The sequence below is a fragment of the Ovis canadensis genome, chromosome 25 (assembly GCF_042477335.2).
Source record: "Ovis canadensis isolate MfBH-ARS-UI-01 breed Bighorn chromosome 25, ARS-UI_OviCan_v2, whole genome shotgun sequence".
In the NCBI taxonomy this organism is placed as follows: Eukaryota; Metazoa; Chordata; class Mammalia; order Artiodactyla; family Bovidae; genus Ovis; species Ovis canadensis.
Genome location: NC_091269.1, coordinates 48906921 through 48924844, shown reverse-complemented (window position 1 = coordinate 48924844; position 17924 = coordinate 48906921). Strand labels below are relative to the sequence as shown.

General features: G+C 42.6%; 1 protein-coding gene across 1 annotated transcript in view; it reads right to left on the bottom strand.

Moving 5' to 3' along the window:
• Positions 1 to 17924, bottom strand: part of LRMDA (leucine rich melanocyte differentiation associated) — a 1405312-nt gene that overhangs the window by 1194957 nt on the left and 192431 nt on the right. The gene's annotated exons all lie outside the window — the stretch shown is intronic.

Genomic DNA, 17924 nt, shown 5'->3' with positions numbered 1-17924 from the left:
TTCAATCCAGCCTGGAAATAGAACTGAATGTCCTCCTGAGACACCATACAGTCAAATCCTGACTACCCCACCTATCACTTAGACAAACCACCTCAATCTTTGTGCCTCCGTTTCCTCATCTTTAAGATGTAGTTAACAATAGTTCTATCTCAGAAGGTTGCTATGAGGATTAAATACAGTTAGTCCACATAAAGTGCTCAAATACAGTTGGTCCATGTAAAATGCTCAGAACAATGCTTATGTATGGCAAGAGCTCAACATGCCATTAACTGCCGTCAGCAGGAGTATCACTACCATCTTGGAAAAGTCTTTCCCAATCAAGCTTTACTCCATGTACCAATGATACCACCATCACTATTGAGGTCCCCGTGTTTGCATAGCTTCCAGCACTGAGAGTACCTATATCATCCTTACACAGGCTTATCCTGACCAAACCTATGAACGAGTAAACCTCCATGAATGAGATCACTTGAAAGCAATTTTGAGGGCTTGGTCCTTCAACTCTTCACATAACCAGTATATAATAATGGAGCTTTTTTGTGGTCTACAAGTCTTCAGGATTATTAGTGCTGCTTTGGTTAGGAAGCTGCAGTCTGATCCCCTGACTAGAAATACTGGCATAATTTATTGCATTATTACTCCTCTGAACTGAAAGCAATTAATTACCTGGAGCAGGATGCACAAGTGAAAATTTATCAGAGGAAAGTGATGAAAAATGTGCCCATTGCTTTAAAATAATAGGTGCTTAATGGTTTTTTTGTTTGCTGGCTAATCTCAGGCATCTTATAAACAACTCCAGCCCCGTTATCAGCTGTGAATCCAGCCCCCACTCCTTCTTGCCCCCTCTATTATTCTATCATCCCATATCTCTCTTGAGTACAAGAAATGTCTAAAACATTCACCTAAAAGCAGAAGAGAGACTCCATGCCTCTTCTGCATGAGAAAATTATTAATATAATATAGAAATATGTGATAAAATATATTCCTACATTTATCGCCTATGTTCATAGCACAAATACATCGACCTGACTGATGTCTCTTTCTATCACAGTACCTTGCTTTAAATTTATAAAACTCAGATTCACCCCCAAAAAAGACATTCCTAAGAACATACATACACTAACTCTTGTCTCCAACACCATATGTGATATTCATATAACCTTCCTCTCAAAATCCTACATAATCTCCAAGAATGTTTTCTACCAAGGCCTTCCCTAGTCTTTCTCCTTTTGCCATCATAGGCCAAGATCCAGAAAGAGAGGAAACAGACCCAATAACATGTTATTGTATTATTCATAAATTCCATGCACATGTGAAAGATAGGAACAGGGCTAAATTCATTCTATTTGTTTCTACTTTTCAGAATTATTCACATCTGTATGATTCTGTAATTGTTTCTTCTATAAAGTTATTGGAGTAATTTTGCTCCGTATATTCCCGATCAATTCCCCCTCTCAAGGGCACAGTTGAAAAGTGATATTTGAAAACGGCCTCTGATAGATTGCATGGTTAGTCAGCAGCAGAGACAAACAACCTAATCCAGCACAAATTAGTTCGGCTGCCAGCAATAGTTTTATACAAAGATGTAAATTATGTTGTCAAAATCGGTCGCTTTCTAGCTTGCTGCTCAGCTAACAAGAAACCACTTTGGCTGATAAAGATGAACACTAAGCTTCCCTCTCTTACAAATTTGCAAATCTGCCATTTCAGCATTCTGTTAGCCACAAACAAACAGCCAGCTATAATTGCTCCTTTGCTTCCACGGTGCTATTTTTCCCTCCTCGTGCTGTGCCTTCAAGGCTGCTCTCAAAAATAACAACAAAGCCCCAAAGCGCCACAACCAGAAACACTGGTCCCCCCCTCTCAGACGAGGATGTCAGAGAAAGCTCAGCTTTTGCCCCCAGACCCCTCCCAGCCTGACCGCCTCCCCTGCAGACCCAATAGCCCAGCCCACCCACACAGGGCTCGCTGTGTTCTGACTGCGGCCATGCAGCTCCCCAGTACTGCTACCAAAAGGACTGAGAGGGCAGGGAACAATCTTGACTGAAATGGAAATGGAAACATTCTTATGGCTTTGAACAAGGATCGTTTTTGACAGGGGCCCATCCATTCTTCTTTACTGTACAAGCTCCCATTCCAGGGAAGGGAGGGGAACAGGGCACACTTTCGAGGGGCCGAGAAGAGCACTCCACCAGGCCGCCTGCATTAAATTGGAATCAGATAGATCTCATGCTGGACTGAAAATAATAACACATTAGAACGGTAATTATATCCAGCATAAGTCAAATAAATAAATTATAAATTACAATTACCCTTTAAAGTTGCTAGTCTCACTGTTTGCTTTACAATTAACTGCAGGTGCTTCTGCATGTTTTATTATGGTCCCAAAGTTATATATTCGAAAGAATGGTACAGATGATTCCTGTTTATTTGTTAAATTAAAGCATTGTTGGTAAAATTACGGCTTAATTAATATTATGGGTACTGTATAACAAAATAGTTTACCTTGTACATAATTTATTTCCACATGCATCTCTCAGCCCAGACCCATTACGGCTCTAAGGCAGCTAAAATAAAATATTCCTCCTTTGCTGGCATTTTTCTAAATAGCAGTTCACTAAATCAATATTATTCACTTGGTATTTTTAAAAGCAGTGTATCTTAATAATTACACAGCATTAGAGTAGGCAATAATTTTACTTGCTAAGCATATTAAATTTAGCAAAGCATCAGTCAAATAGTTTGTGCTTTCTCAGAATGGGTAAGCAGTGAGTGAGTTTGGAATCATGCTCCTTTGGCATAAATGTCACATAGAGTTTGAGAATGCGCCTGTGACTCCCTAAGCCAGACCAGCACTATATATCTTTATTAGTTTCAGTGGTCAGTGCAGTGACCAGTTGTTTATTCTCATTACTCAAGACAAGGTGAGCCACTGGGTAGTGACTGCAATCACAGCTAAAAACATATGACTCTGCAGAAAGGAAAAACTGTAGACAAAGCTACATGCACAGGGGCCTGGATGCCTCTTCAGGGCACAGGGATTAGGTAAGGCCAGGAAAGAAGACAATTAAATACATACACACATTGTTTTGTGTGCCTGAGTATTTGATCTGTCTTGGCCCTCTTACCTTTGGGACACTTTATATTGTTGCGTTGTCTTCTATTCGCTGTGAAACACCATTGACTTTGTATTTGTCCCATCCAAGTTCACGTCTGCATTTACTCCTTCTCAAGCTCACAGAAAACACATTGTGAACCTTCTCTCTTCTAATGCTATCACCCCCAAATAAGATAAATCCTCTTCAAAAAAGCAATCAAATTCCATTCTTTCTCATGAACACATGAACACACAAGGAGTTTTTAAAAACTCAATTCATTCAAAGCAGGTGAATTTTATCTGAGCTGTAGGCAATCACCAGCACTATCAAGTCAACGTTTGTTCAAGCATCTAAAGGCGCTGTGGCCCCTGGATTGGTGTGCATTTTAGGTCAATGGCTGGAGCCTGTTCATAAACATGGAATGGGGAAGCAGAAAGAGACGGTGAGCAGCAACCAGGGCCTGGAAATGGCCTCTGAATCCACAAAGGAGGACAGCAGCCCACCCTTTCTCCATCTTCCCATTCCCACTCTACTCAGCGGCAGCCCAGACTTCTCCTTCCTAGGGCCCCAGGAAAGGTCGCACCAGGATCAGGCCACAGCAGAACCTCAGAGAAGCCACTCCCTCAGTCTCCTCTGGCCAAAGTCTTAACTACACATGATTCCAAAGAGCTTACAAACCTCAGAGAAAGGTTCCAACACTCATCTATGTCCAGGAAGTACATATAAACACCATGGTTCACTTGCCCTCCTCTTCTTGGGCAGCACAAGCCTACTTCTACCACTGGAAGAAGGCAGTTCTCTGAATATTTGCTCAACAATGGCCAAAGCACATACCAACCAACAGTGGGCTACTCTGCTAATCCAAAAACAGAAAAGGAATACCTTACTGGGTATCCTCCTGCAAGAACAAGGATAGGAGGTAAGGGAAACAAGTCACTCAGTCTAACCTATCAGCAGAACTTACTCTGTGTTGGGCACTGCACCAGACCCTGTGGAGAAACAATCTAACATGGGACACAGATCAGTCTCCCAAGGCAAAGGAAATAAAAGCAAAATTAGACAAATGGGACCTATTCACACTGAGAAGCTTTTGCACAGCAAAGGAAAACATAAAATGAAAATAAAATCTTCAGAATGGGAGAAAATATAAGCAAACAATGCAACAGACAAGGGATTAGTTTCCAAAATATCCAAACAGCTCATATCGCTCAATTATAAAAAAAAAAAATGAACAACTTAGTCAAAACAATGGGGCAAAGACTTAATTAGATATTTATCCAAAGAAGATATGCAGATGGCCAACAGGCACATGAAAAGATGTCCAATATCACTAATTATTAGAGAAATGCAAATTAAAGCTACAGTAAGATATCACCTCACACAGTTACACAGTCAGAATGGCAATCCTCAGTAAGTCTATGAATAACAAATGTTATAGAGGTTATGGAGAAATGGGAAGCCTCCTACACTGTTGGTGGGGATGTAAACATGTGCAACCACTGCGGAGAACAATATGAAGGCTCCTTAAAAAACTAGAGTTACAATATGATCCAGAATCCTACTCCTGGGCATATACCTGGAAAAGATGAAAACTCTAATTCAAATGTATATATATATAAGCACCCCAATGTTCATAGAAGCACTATTTATAATAGTCAAGATGTGCATACAACCTAAGTGTCCATCAACAAATGAATGGATAAAGAAGATGGGCTATTACTTGGTCATTAAAAAGAATGAAACAACACCACTTGCAGTGACACAGATGTACCTACAGATCACCATACTAAGTAAGTCAGAGAAAAAAAGACGAAGATCATATGATACCAGCTAAATGTAGAATCTAAAAAAAGTATTATTGAACTTATTTATGAAACAGAAACAGACTCATGGACATTGAAAACAAACTTATAGTTACCAAAGGGAAAAGGGTGGCAGGAATAAATTGAGAAATTGGGATTAATAGACACACACTGTTGCTGCTGCTGCTGCTAAGTCGCTTCAGTTATGTCCGACTCTGTGAGACCCCATAGACGGCAGCCCACCAGGCTCCCCTGTCCCTGGGATCCTCCAGGCAAGAACACTGGAGTGGGCTGCCATTTCCTTCTCCAATGCAGGAAAGTAAAAAGTGAAAGTGAAGTCGCTCAGTCATGTCCGACTCTTAGCGACCCCATGGACTGCAGCCTACCAGGTTCCTCCATCCATGGGATTTTCCAGGCAGGAGTACTAGAGTGGGATGCCATTGCCTTCTCCGAGACACCCTATGCTATACAGTAGGTCCTTAATGTTTATCTATTTTATATATAGTAGTAATAGTAGACACACACTGTATAGACCTACTGTATAGCATAGGGAACTATAATCAGTATCATGTAATAATCATGTAATAATCTCTAATGGAAAATAATCTGAAAAAGAATGTATATTTATAACAGTCTTGAAACTAATGTGGCACTGTAAATCAATTATATTTCAATAAGAAAAAAAAAAAAGGATGGGATGCACAGGTGTGAAAAAGGAAAACCATGAAGTTCAATGTTATTGCTCAAAATAGCAACAGAAAAGAAACCACAAATTCTTAAGGGATGCTGCCAAATGAAATACCCATCCAGCAATTTCCACATGAGAAATTCATAATTACTAAGATTTGGAGGTAGGGAAGGAATTACAGGGGGCTGGGATTTGACCTAAGTCTTGAAAATTGGATTAGAGGAAAGCAAAGTGTCTCCAAGGTGAGTAAGACTCTGTACAGTAAAAGGTACAGCGGGATCACAAGGCATCAGACGCCAAGAACCACTTCTGCCCACCCAGGATCCAGACAAGGAAACATGGAAATGGACCACCCTGCATTACTGCTGAAGACCAACCTCAGCCAAAATCCACAACAGAACAGCAACGGGACTAACTCCTCACCCTCAAAGCCATTTACACCTGGGTTCTCAAGTCTTATATTTTCATATGACATGATCTACTTACATCAAAAGTCTTAACTGAAAATGAGTTCAGTTTTTACATATGGACCTGAATTGTGCACCTTCCATTTACAGTTCATTCAATATTTTCCTTTCCTGATATCTATCATCAAGATTGGGTGAAAGTTTCTCAGTCATGTCTGGCTCTTTATAGCCTGCCAGGCTCCTATGTCCATGGAGTTCTCCATGCAAGAATACTGGAGAGGGTAGCCATTCTCTTCTCCAGGGGATCGTCCCAACCCAGGGATCGAACCCAGGTCTCCCACATTGCAGGCGGATTCTTTACCATCTGAGGCACCAGAGAAGCATCATCAAGACTGAGGTGGGCTAAAAATGCGAGTGTCCTCCATGATGAAATGTAAGTAGCCCCTCTGTACACACGACTGTCCTTTCAGGGAGCAGGCACTCTTGGCCTTCTCTCTCTGACACTTCTGGAAGGCCTGCCCCAAGCCTGCTGACCCAGGCCTCTCACCAGCTAAAATGGAAGCAGACCCTGCCCCCAAGATGAGCACAGATAATAATATAGCAAGACAGACTGTGTGGCCTAAGGTTATTAGGACAACCGTGACTACAAAAAGAAAGGAGATTTGTAAAATAAATGAGTGCATTGTGCTAGGCTTCTGAATATAAGCTGCCACATTTACATATGAGGACACTGGGGCTTAGGCAGAGCCACCTGCATACAGAGTCATACAGTCCTCCGGTGTGCAGGAGCTCACAGTGAACCTGGACCTACCTGACTCTGAAGCAGCCTTCCCTATATGCCCCTAGGCTACTGCTCTGGTCTGCCCATACCTCTCCTCCCCTCTGTGCTGACCATCCAGAACTGTCCAAGGCCAAGATCTTACCCAGAAGCCTCTCAGTACCAGAATGTACATACCTTGCAAGCAACTACTGCTAATCTGACAAAGGGACTTCTGCAATGGCTGTTGAAGTCAGGGGGCTATCTTCTGCTCACATGCACTTTTCTCAGGGACCATCAGTGCCTTAGCTTGGTGGCTCCCAAACACTGCGGATCACCTCAGCCCCAACCCCCAGACGGTCTGGTTCAGTAGGTACAGGCCCAGGTATCTGCATTTTTTAAATGATCTCCAGATAACTGATGTTCTGACAGGTTTGAAACCACTGAAACTCCAGCAAACAGAAATTGCAAAAAAAAAAAGAAAGAAAGAAAAGAAATTGCAGACATCCTAGCAGAGAAAATAGTGATATCTTCTACATGTCGTCAAATAAAACAATATAAGAGGTGCTCTACATCAGACATGTGTTTTTCCCAGGGTCTAAGTTCATATACTGCTAGCTATCCTCACAGAGATATCATTAAAACCTTGAGATCATTCAGATATGACTCACACTAAAATTAACTTTACTCTGTTGATCAAAGAAGGATTATGCATAGTAAAGATAATGGTAAAGAATGTGTTTAAACTTCTAAGAAAAACTCACTCTTTCTCTCTATATATATACATACACACACACACACACAATGCATAATCTACCATTTAACTCCTGGACCTTGATCATCTGGTCTGGAAAGTCATAACTTTTGGTCCTCTGGGTTCTTGTTGTTTAGTTGCTAAGTTGTGTGTGACTCTTTTGCAACCCCATGTACAGAGGAGCCTGGAGGGATTCTCTGGCAAGAACACTGGAGAGGGTTGCAATTTCCTTCTCTGGGGGATCTTCCTAACTCAGGGATCAAACCCACGTCTCCTGCAGTGGCAGGTGAATTCTTTGCCACTGAGCCACTTGGAAAACCCTGGTTATCTGGGTATCACACTATAATTTTTACTGTATCTCCACAAGAGTTGTGAAGTTATACTATCTTATACTTAATTTTTTCCTTGAATAGACTCATTTTTCCTACTAATTCAGAAATTAAAATATAAGAGTTATAATATAGTCATAAACAATTAGCCAATATTATCTAACATAAATAGAATTTAATTATAAACATAAACACAGTTATGAAAAATTTTAAAGTCCATCCCATGTACCACCTAAAATTGTTTCCTATACCACCCATGATTCAACACTCTGGGAAACATTTATTTAGAACCAACCATCTCATTTGACAAGAAGACGGAATGGGCATTCAGAGAGGTAATTTGACTAAAGTTACAGCAATCCACTCCAGTACTCTTGCCTTGAGAATCCCATGGATAGAGGAGCCTGGCAGGCTAAGGTCCATTAGGGTTGCAAAGAGCTGGACACGACTGAAGCGACTTAGCACGCATGTATGGACACAGATACTAGGCAGAACACGCATAACTCTACTCTGTCTCCCAATTCCTTGCTTACTTTTTTTCCTAGACTGTGACTATTCAACTGATGCATATAACAAATCTCTTATTAAAATAAGTATCCTAAGTACCTCTACTAGGCAATATTTAAAGATTCCAGTTCAAACAGCTTTGTTTATATATGAAACTAATTAAGGGGTTTCTTTTCTTTTTAGAAGCTTTTGTCATAGAGACTTTTCACTAATTCTTGCACTTACCCTTGCACCAAAAATTTGCTGTTTAAAAAAAAAAAACTGCATAAAATTATACTTAAAATTAAGGCTCCCCAGGTGGCACTAGTGGTAAAGAACCCACCCACCAATGCAGGAGATGTAAGAGACATGGGTTCAACCCCTGGCTTGGGAAGATCCTCTGGAGGAGGGCATGGCAACCTACTCCAGTATTCTTGCCTGGAGAATCCCATGGACAGAGGAGCCTGGCGGGCTACAGTTCATAGGGTCGTGAAGACTTGGACATGACTGAAACAACTTAGTATGCACACATACTTAAAATTATACTCTGGGCTCTCTGAGGTTGGCCTTTACATGTTTTACAAAATCCAATGCATATTCTTAAAAAACATTAGTTTATTTAGCAGCTGCACGTTATGTATATGACTCAGGTATGGCACATGATGGAAAGCCCCCAGAGAGTCACTGCAGACTTTAGTAGGAGCAGGGGTGAGGGAAAAATCTTCTCTCCTCAAGACAGAATCTTTAGGTTTTCAGAGAAGAAGGAAAGGACAGTGGCAGTCCTTCATCAACCAGCAAGATTCACCCAATTTGACTGAGGGGTATCAACTAACCACAAGACACAGCAGCTCTGCAAGAACTGCAAAGCAGTGGTAGAATCTCCAAGACATGGTGCAGGCTTGATAAGCACCTACATATGCCTCCCCAGGTAGCAGCCAGCCTCCTCTTCCCCAGACGTGCAACACAGGTGCTCCACTAGAGGCGCTTTCCTATCTTGCCATATACTCAGGTTACAACAAGGACATTTAGATTTTGACTCCAAAAGAAAAAGGGGGTGGGGGACAGATATCTGCCAAACCTCTTTGGAATTAAACAAGGCATGATGAGTAACAGCCACTATCATTCAGCAGATACATCCCGATGGTGCGGCCTGTGTTGTGCTGTCTAATGAATATATAGAACGCAGGTGTCCGGAGGCAATGAGTTTGGGTTTCCCTCCACGCACCTCCCCCAACTCCACACACACACACACACCCGACTTGCAGAGAGAGAAAAGGCAGCTGGATGAGGATTGGGGGGTGAGAGAAGATAGGAGAGGAAGGAGATTCTGGGAGGCAGAATGAGAAAAAAGTGGGGAAAAAAGTCCTAGGATTTCTTTCTTCCCTTCCCCGCCCCCCGCCCCCACCCTCACTAGTCTGTGGCATGAAAAAACAATGGCTTTTCTGAAGCCCCGATGCAGACAAGGCAGCTCTGAAAAAAACTAATGGCCGTGATTAATGACAATGGGCTGGAGGAGAGTGTAGGGACACAGCCGCCACATACATCATCCCTTCCCGTCAGTCTCTGCTCCTCCCGGCCCCTCTTCCTCCTACCAGCAAGGCATTATAACAACGTCTTATCTGCTCCGGACGCTTATTTTCTAGCTGAAATCACAGCCAGCCCCCCACCCAAAAGAAAAACAAAGAGTGGGAAAGAACAGCCAAAAAAAGAATGGTGCTTGAGGAGGGGGAGAAAAGAGAGAGGCACACAAGAGAGAGAGGAGAGGGAGAGACAAAGAGGTGATGGGGTGAACAAGAAAATGGCATGTAAAATAACTATAAGATATTCCAGGGGAAAATGTGCAGGCTGTAATCATTCAAGATTTCAGCAACTTGACTCCTCACATGCTGAAGCCACATTTTCAAGGTCTTATCTGCCATATGGTTCCCTGTTTGGATGATTTATTAGGTGTAGAAAGCACACTGATAAATTTTACTGCATTTCCCTGAATAGGCAACCTATGGTGTCAATAACAAAGCTCAGGCGACTTTAATGAAAACTGCAAGCACCAAAGGGTAACCATTTATTTATGAGTCGCTATAGTATTACTAGGACAAAATTTATCTTCCCTTCTCACGCACTCTGTAGAAACCAAATCTGGTCAAAGTAATGGAGATCACATCCATATGTCAGTGGTTTGCTAACATCTCTCCTGCATGAAACACTGGCTGTTGCTCTGGAGAAATTGTTTGGTGCTTTCAAGTGACCCATTTTGCATAAGAAATCTTGTTTTTACAGGAAAAAAAAAGAAAAAGGGTGGAACCTGAAGAACTCTGCAAACACTATAGCCCCAGCAACCACAGTGAAAGGCAACTGTGGGATCCTCTCGTTTTTCTTTTACCCAGGAAACGGGACAGTTGCCCCAGGGGTAAGGGATGAAAAGAAGGAAGGTGGTATACAGATGAGGAGGAGAGAGTTTTAGGGATCTGGTCCAACCCATCAATACATTTACCAACGCACACTACAGCGTGCCCCTCTATCCACTCTGTTCCTCGGGGCACCAGGCAGGAGATAGTGAAAACAGCCTGCTGCCCACTGCTGCCCACACTGCCCCCAAACACCTCTCTCTCCTTGGCTGGCGGCTATCAGCAAGTCTGATGTATGTGTTATTTTTATAACAGAGAAACAATCCAACTTTTTAAAACTCCAAAGGCAGCAAAACAAGTGACCAAATTCAGAAGGGGGGAAAAAAACGACAGAAGAGGGGAGGAGCCAAGCCAGGGAGTACAGTCTTCAAGTTGACTCCGGAGCCACAGTTCACTGTGGCAACAAAATACTTGGCCAGATTTTCACATCTACAGTTTTCCCACTTGTGCAACACGCCTGTCCTGAGTGAAGACAGCTTTGCCCGGGAATGCCAGATGAAGGAAGGGCAAAAAGAGGTTCAACCGCAATAGCACACGTTTGAGGAATGCTTTTAGCACAGCAGAGCAACAAAAGCAAAAGCGAAGTAAAAAGGCGGGACCGGGGCTTTGACCTTCATTTCTTTCTCTCCAAAGCTCCCACTCTGAAAAACTCCCTCACTAGATGATTTTATAGTGGTTTATTTTATACTTTTTAATTTTATATATCACTATCTGCGTCAATATTTCCTCTAATATGGAAATCCATGCTTGCCTCTCTATATCCACCACTTCAAAAAAAGAAAGTAAATAAATAAGGAAACTCTGGAAATCTGAACAAAATAATCAACATTTTAGATTTAAAAAACCTTCTTTTCACATCATACATAACAATTAGAAGTCATCTTAGTAAGTTCAATCACTGCCATCACTGCTTTTAAAATCTGCTTAGTAAAATGGCATCAATTAAAGTTTAATGCCTTATAAAAGATCATTCACAAATTATAGTAGAATTAAGAGGCAAGAGGTACTGCTTGGGCTCTGGCCATATTTTTGAGAGTTTCTCAACCAGAGAGATTTACAAGAATATTCATTATTGCCGAGATTGCTTCCAATTCAGTCGCTGCTTTATTTGAAGAGGTAGGGCTGAAGGATCCAGCATGGTTCAGAGCACACCCAACCAGCTGCACCTTCAGTTTCCTGAATATTTCAACTAGTTTTCAGAGGCATCGGCATAAGTACAATCTCACGCTTATTTCCCTACACTCTTTTCCTCTTAATTTTTAACCTCTCGAGTATTTTCAGAGGAAATCTAATCCACTTAAGTCATTTGCACTCAGCTCACAGCAAATGACAAGCTGAATGAGTTATGTGCGTTCCTAAAAGTCCCAACAACCTTTTCTGCCACCCTCGGAAAACCTGTCATTCTTGGGAAGCTCCGTTTGGAGGGGTAATCAACCAACTTGAACCTTAACAGCAAAGAAAACTAGGGGAGCAGAGAAGGAGGCTGGAATAACAGGAATGGGTAATGGAAAAGACACCTAGCCAAGGCTCTAGGGGAATAAGAAACCTCCCTCTGAGGGCCTGGTCAACAGGAGCAACTCATACAGTTGTGTTCAGGTTGTTCATTATGCATTGGTGTGTGGCCAAGGGGACAGGTGGGAACTGAAATCCAGGCTATGCTTCTCTTGCCAAGCTCAGATTCTGGTCAGGGGTTGCATCTACCCAGAGAAAGGAAGGCACCTTTTTCTAATTCTCCCAAAGGCACTGTATGGGTTACCTGAATAATGTCATGTTCAGAAAACCAAAAGGACCCAAGCACCAAAAGACAACTATTATGCAAATCCACTGACATGAGATACCTAGAGTAGTCATATTTATAAAGACAGAAAGTGGAAGGAGGTTCCCCAGGGCTAAGGCAGTGGGGAATGGGGAGCTGTTGTGTAACAAAAACAGCTTCAATTGGAGAAGATGAAAAAATTCTGGAGATGGACAGTGGTCATGACTGGACGACAAAGCGAATGTACTTAATTCCACAGACTTGTACACTCAGAATGGCTAAAATGGTCAATTTCATGTTGCCTATATCTTTCTGCAACAAAACAGAAAAGAAAGCTGAAGCCCACCACTGCCCAGTGACATACCACTATGCAGTCTTGGATGAAAACTCGGAGACAGAGACTTCCCTGGAGGCCGAGCGGTTAAGACTCCATGATTTCACTGCAAGGGGGCATAGGTTTGATCCCTCGTCAGAGAATTAAGATCCCACATGGCCAAAAAGTAAAACTTAATTCATTAAATTGGGCCAAGATATTAAAAATAAAGAGTCTGAGACAGGCTTTCCATAAAACAGGTCATTTGTCCCATAGCAGAGCACGTGTGGGGCTGTACAAACATCTAGCCAGGTGAGACTTGCTCATACCACTACTCCTTATGCCCATCTTTTGCCTCCAAAGGACGTACATCGAGGAACTAGGGCCTCTCTCCAGGGGGTCCCTGCCCCCACAGTGGCAGAACCCTCTCACCTTGCCCTCCCTCTCGGCCAGAGTCCTCAGCCAGCTCTGGGCTCCGTGAGCTGCCTCCCTGTCCCCAGCTTCACCCCACTCCAAGCCCTGGAAAAACAGAGGCATATTTTCACCCAAGTCCTCCTCCCCCTCCCCTGCGCGCGCGCACACACACACACACACACACACACACACACACACACACACAGCACTTCATTACTTTATACACTTTAAGTTTCCACCAGCACCAGGCCAACTCAGGAAGAAGAAAAGTTCACGACTCCCATAATTTGGAATTTGTGGTAAAATTTAGCCTAAGCTGGGCCAAAGAAAGGGTTTGCCGTGAAAACTCACAATGTAAACAAGGCTTGAGGGGGAAAACATTTAAGCGAAGAGGAAATTATTCTCAAAGGCTTTATTTCAATAATATATTTTATGGAAAATTTATTGCCAACTATAAACACAATTACAGAAAACATCATGTCAGGATTGGGAAATACAGGCCTGCCTCTGACACGCAAGCATGCGCCAGACCCCTAAGTCCCCCTGGGTCACAGTCACAGTTTCTGCATCCACAGAGGATGGACAGAAAAATCTCTGAAGTCCTTCTGGGTACCACTGGACTACGAAACGCATATAATGTACTCTGTATACATATACATGTGTGTGGGGGTATGTGCATACATGCATGTAAAAATAAAGTCTATCTCTGGGTAAAAACAATGTGTCAGGTATTTTAAAATAATTTTTATACTTGAGTGGTAAAGCTAGATAATGGTCACGGTTGCACAACAGTGTCAATATACTAAATGCCACTGAATCAAGTGCCTTAAAAATGAGTGAAGTAGTAAACTTTACATGGTGTGTATCTCACCACCTTTTTTTTTTTAAGCATTACAGCTATATTTCTTTTAAAACACTAAGCAGGCACACTGGTTTCTAAGCTGCACTTCAGTTCAAGTTAATAGGATTCTGCAGTATTAGAAATACACTACCCACTCCACCCAGACGGGCTTTTAGTGCAGGCCTGACATCTTCTGGATGTGCCATGCTTGAGCGAGAACTGGACATACTGTCTGGCCAATGAGACGTCAAGGCCTCACCTTCTACCTACAGGGAAGGCCACAGTCCTGACTACTAGTTACTTCCTCGTTAAAGATGGCTGTGAATAAGTGTTCCCACGGGAGGACCGCACAGAGCAGGCATACTGGGGACCCCTTTTCTGCTCAGTGATCACACTGGTGCTTCACAGTTGCGTAACTCACCACAGCACAAACTCAGATCTTCTCCCCTGTCCAGAATGGGGCTCCTTCCAACGGACCACATGTGTCCACAATGCTTAAGACTGTGGCAAAGCTTCTTGTCCCAGTTTCACAACTTAAAGCTAACAAAATGCTTCCATGAACTTGACAGTCAAGAATTTTCTTACAAAGGAGAAAGCTGCTGAATTCTCTTATAATGCCACACTTACTACTTCCAGAACTGCGTCCTGGAAGGCAGAGATTGACAGCTAAGGAGACTGATGGCGCAGTCACAGATCTTGCTCAAATAAAGCTCACTTGTTATTTTTTAAATCTCATTCCCCCAAACTGGAGGTTTAAAGTCCCAATTAATTGCCTTTGACGAGAACCAGAGTCCTTGACACTTCACTCATGAACAACCCTCACATGAAGGGTAGGGTTTGGGGCGGGGGCGGGGGTGCTCTCAGAAAGCCCATTTCCAAGCTCTTTAACAAGAGCTTCCCCAGGGCTCCTGGGCATTGCCAGTTCTGGATTTGCAGCACAGATTTATTTGCAAATGGCATAACCTCCATTCATGGCCTTTTAATAAGTCCATTTTGTGAAGTAAATAATGAACTGTCTCCAGCAATTCAAACCTACGAGTATTTCTTTGGAGCTTCCTGGTGCCAATGAGGCTTTGGGCTTTGTTCCCTGATTCTAACCCCACCTTCCAGCCTAGAAAGAGCTGGCTCCACACCACTAGCAGGATCCTCACTGCTAATGATCTCGAGGGTGGCACTGTTAGGTGCTATGTGAGATTAATTGTGACCCATGAATGAATGGGGGAAGGCTAAGGAGAAAACAAAGGTGGAGTGGCTCCTTGAGGGGACCAGGGACCGAGAGGGGTCACTGCACTCCAACAAACAGTTGCTGATGTTAAAGGTCTCTGTAGACCAAGACTTGGAATGTGGCCCTTGACCAAGAAGGCAAAGCCAGGCAGCAGCAGTAACAGGAAGGGGTTCTTTGGAAGAAACCGTGAACAAAGAGAAGCTGGACTCCGGTGTGAAGTGCAAACATGATCTGCATCATTAGTTTTACCCTCAAAGGACCAGGTTCACCAGTTCAGTTCCTGACCCTCACTACCCCACTGCTCCCAAATTAAGTAAGTCCTCAACTACTCTGTAGAGATGGAAGATAAGTTAGGACCCCTGCTTTTTAACCACTCTAGTCAATCCCTTTGTATCCGGGTGCCCACTGGAAGCAACAGGGAAGCTGGTTAAAAAGAAATTCCCAGTTTCCACCAAAACCCATGGAGTCAGAATCTCCAGCAGTAGGGCCCAGGAATCTGTGTTTTTAGGCTCCCTGGGCAGTTTCAATACATCCAATCTATAGACCACCATCTGGAAGCTGTAAGTCACTTTTGCCTGCTTTCACATGAGGAATGGGCTTCCCTGGTAGCTCAGTTGGTAAAGAATCTACCTGCAATGCAGGAAACCCTGGTTCAATTCCTGGGTCAGAAAGATCTGACTGGAGAAGGAATAGGCTACCCACTCCAATATTCTTGGGCTTCCCTTGTGGCTCAGCTGGTAAAGAATCCACCGGCAATGCGAGAGACCTGGGTTCAATCCCTGGGTTGGGAAGATCCGCTAGAGAAGGGAAAGGCTACCCACTTCAGTATTCTGGCCTGGAGAATTCCATGGACTGTATAGTCCATGGCGTCGCAAAGAGTTGGACATGACTTTCACAGTCGAAAGTGACTTTCGTTTTCACATGAGGAATTAAAGTCAACGCTGATGTTAAAAAGTCTAAGCAAGGCAGGGATCTTCCTTTACACAGAAAAAGATGCTCACCTGTAATGTTTTAGTGTGCATTTACTGATGATTAAATACAGAGGGGAGAAAAGGGCTAGAGACCCAAGAAAATGGTGTATCAAAAACTAAAACTGGAGGTACCGGGAAACAGAATATCACAAATTACTACCTGCATCAACAGAAAAATAGATTTCAGTATAATGATGTCCCAAGAAATTCAATATTACATGGAATGACTCTCCATCTGTATTAGCTTTAACAATACATAATGAAGGCAATAAATCTGCTGAGGGAAAAATATCATGTAGGTCAATTTTCTTCATTCAAATCTAACAGATTGGAAATTTGCAGAAATCTTAACAGCCATTCACTTCCCTATCATGTGTCTAAAAAGGCTGTTGTTCACAATTAAAGATGGATGGAAATAGTTAAAACCCATAAAAGGACAGTTTTGAAATGTCTAATCACTTTGAAAGCAGCCATTTCTATAACATCTTACAACGTTGTGCCAAATACTTTAAACTCATCATTAAAACTGTCCTGAGAAACTCTATTGTAGACTTTGATACCTAATTCGAATTACTGTGTAAATTTGGAAGCTACAAAATCAATTTTCCATAAAATATAATTTGGGCTTCACTGATCCAAACTGGCCTTCTTCCTAATTAGGTTGAATTCATGGGGTTTTACTGTAATGCACTGCCAAAGCACATATAAGTAGCTTGGAACTTTGTGCTATTTTGGATGATCATATCATCCCACGCCTCCATTAGGAGGGATGACCAGAGGCTGCTAACACAATAAATATTTAATGGATGGCAACACTGTCCCTTGCCCCCAGAAATAGAGAAGCAGACACAAGCACACCTTCAGATCTACTTGTAACCCTGCTTTCTGCCTTCTCTCTTGCTCCTGGCAAACAGTGAATTTTTCCAGTACAAAGAGAAATGCCAATCGACTCATTCAAGCCAAAGGTAAACAGAAGGGAAGTGAAAAGAAAGAAATACAAAAAAAAAAAAAAAGCAGCTGCTTTGGGAGAAGCAGTTTATGTGCCAAGAGATCATCACTTCCTCTAAACATCCCCAGTCCCTGAAATGTTTGAAATCCGAAGGAACAGTGGGGCACAGGAAGTCTGAAGCACTGTGAGTTCACTGGGAGAACCACAGCAGCCTGGGGTGGAACCTCTGCACTTAACAAGAAGCTGGGGGTCTGTGAGAAAATGCAACTTCAGTTCTAAAAATAGCTTTTTTTTTTTTGCTTTTCTGGTTTTAATACTTTGAACTGTACATTTATTTTAAAGGCACTTCAGGAGTTCTGACATTTTCTTTCCATTTGCGAATCAATGGAGAGGAAATTAAACCACGTGTAAGAGTTGACATCACCTGCTCACATACCTAACACAGACATATACATGTAGGGGCAAACATACATGTGATTTCAGTTTTGCTCCGTATAAGAGAGGCCATCACCAGCGGTGACGGTCTTCTTATCTGCTAGAAAACGAAAGTTATGTGGAAGGAGATTAAGACTGGGGAGAGAGCAGTTAATTACCATTACGGCCCCCACCATCTTTCTCCTTCAGCTCTTCACATCATGACAAAGGACTTGGGCGTTTGAGGCAGAGGTTCTGTCCCAGCTTCACCTCCTCTTCCTGTGTGACCTTTAACAAGGTAACTCATGTCCGTGA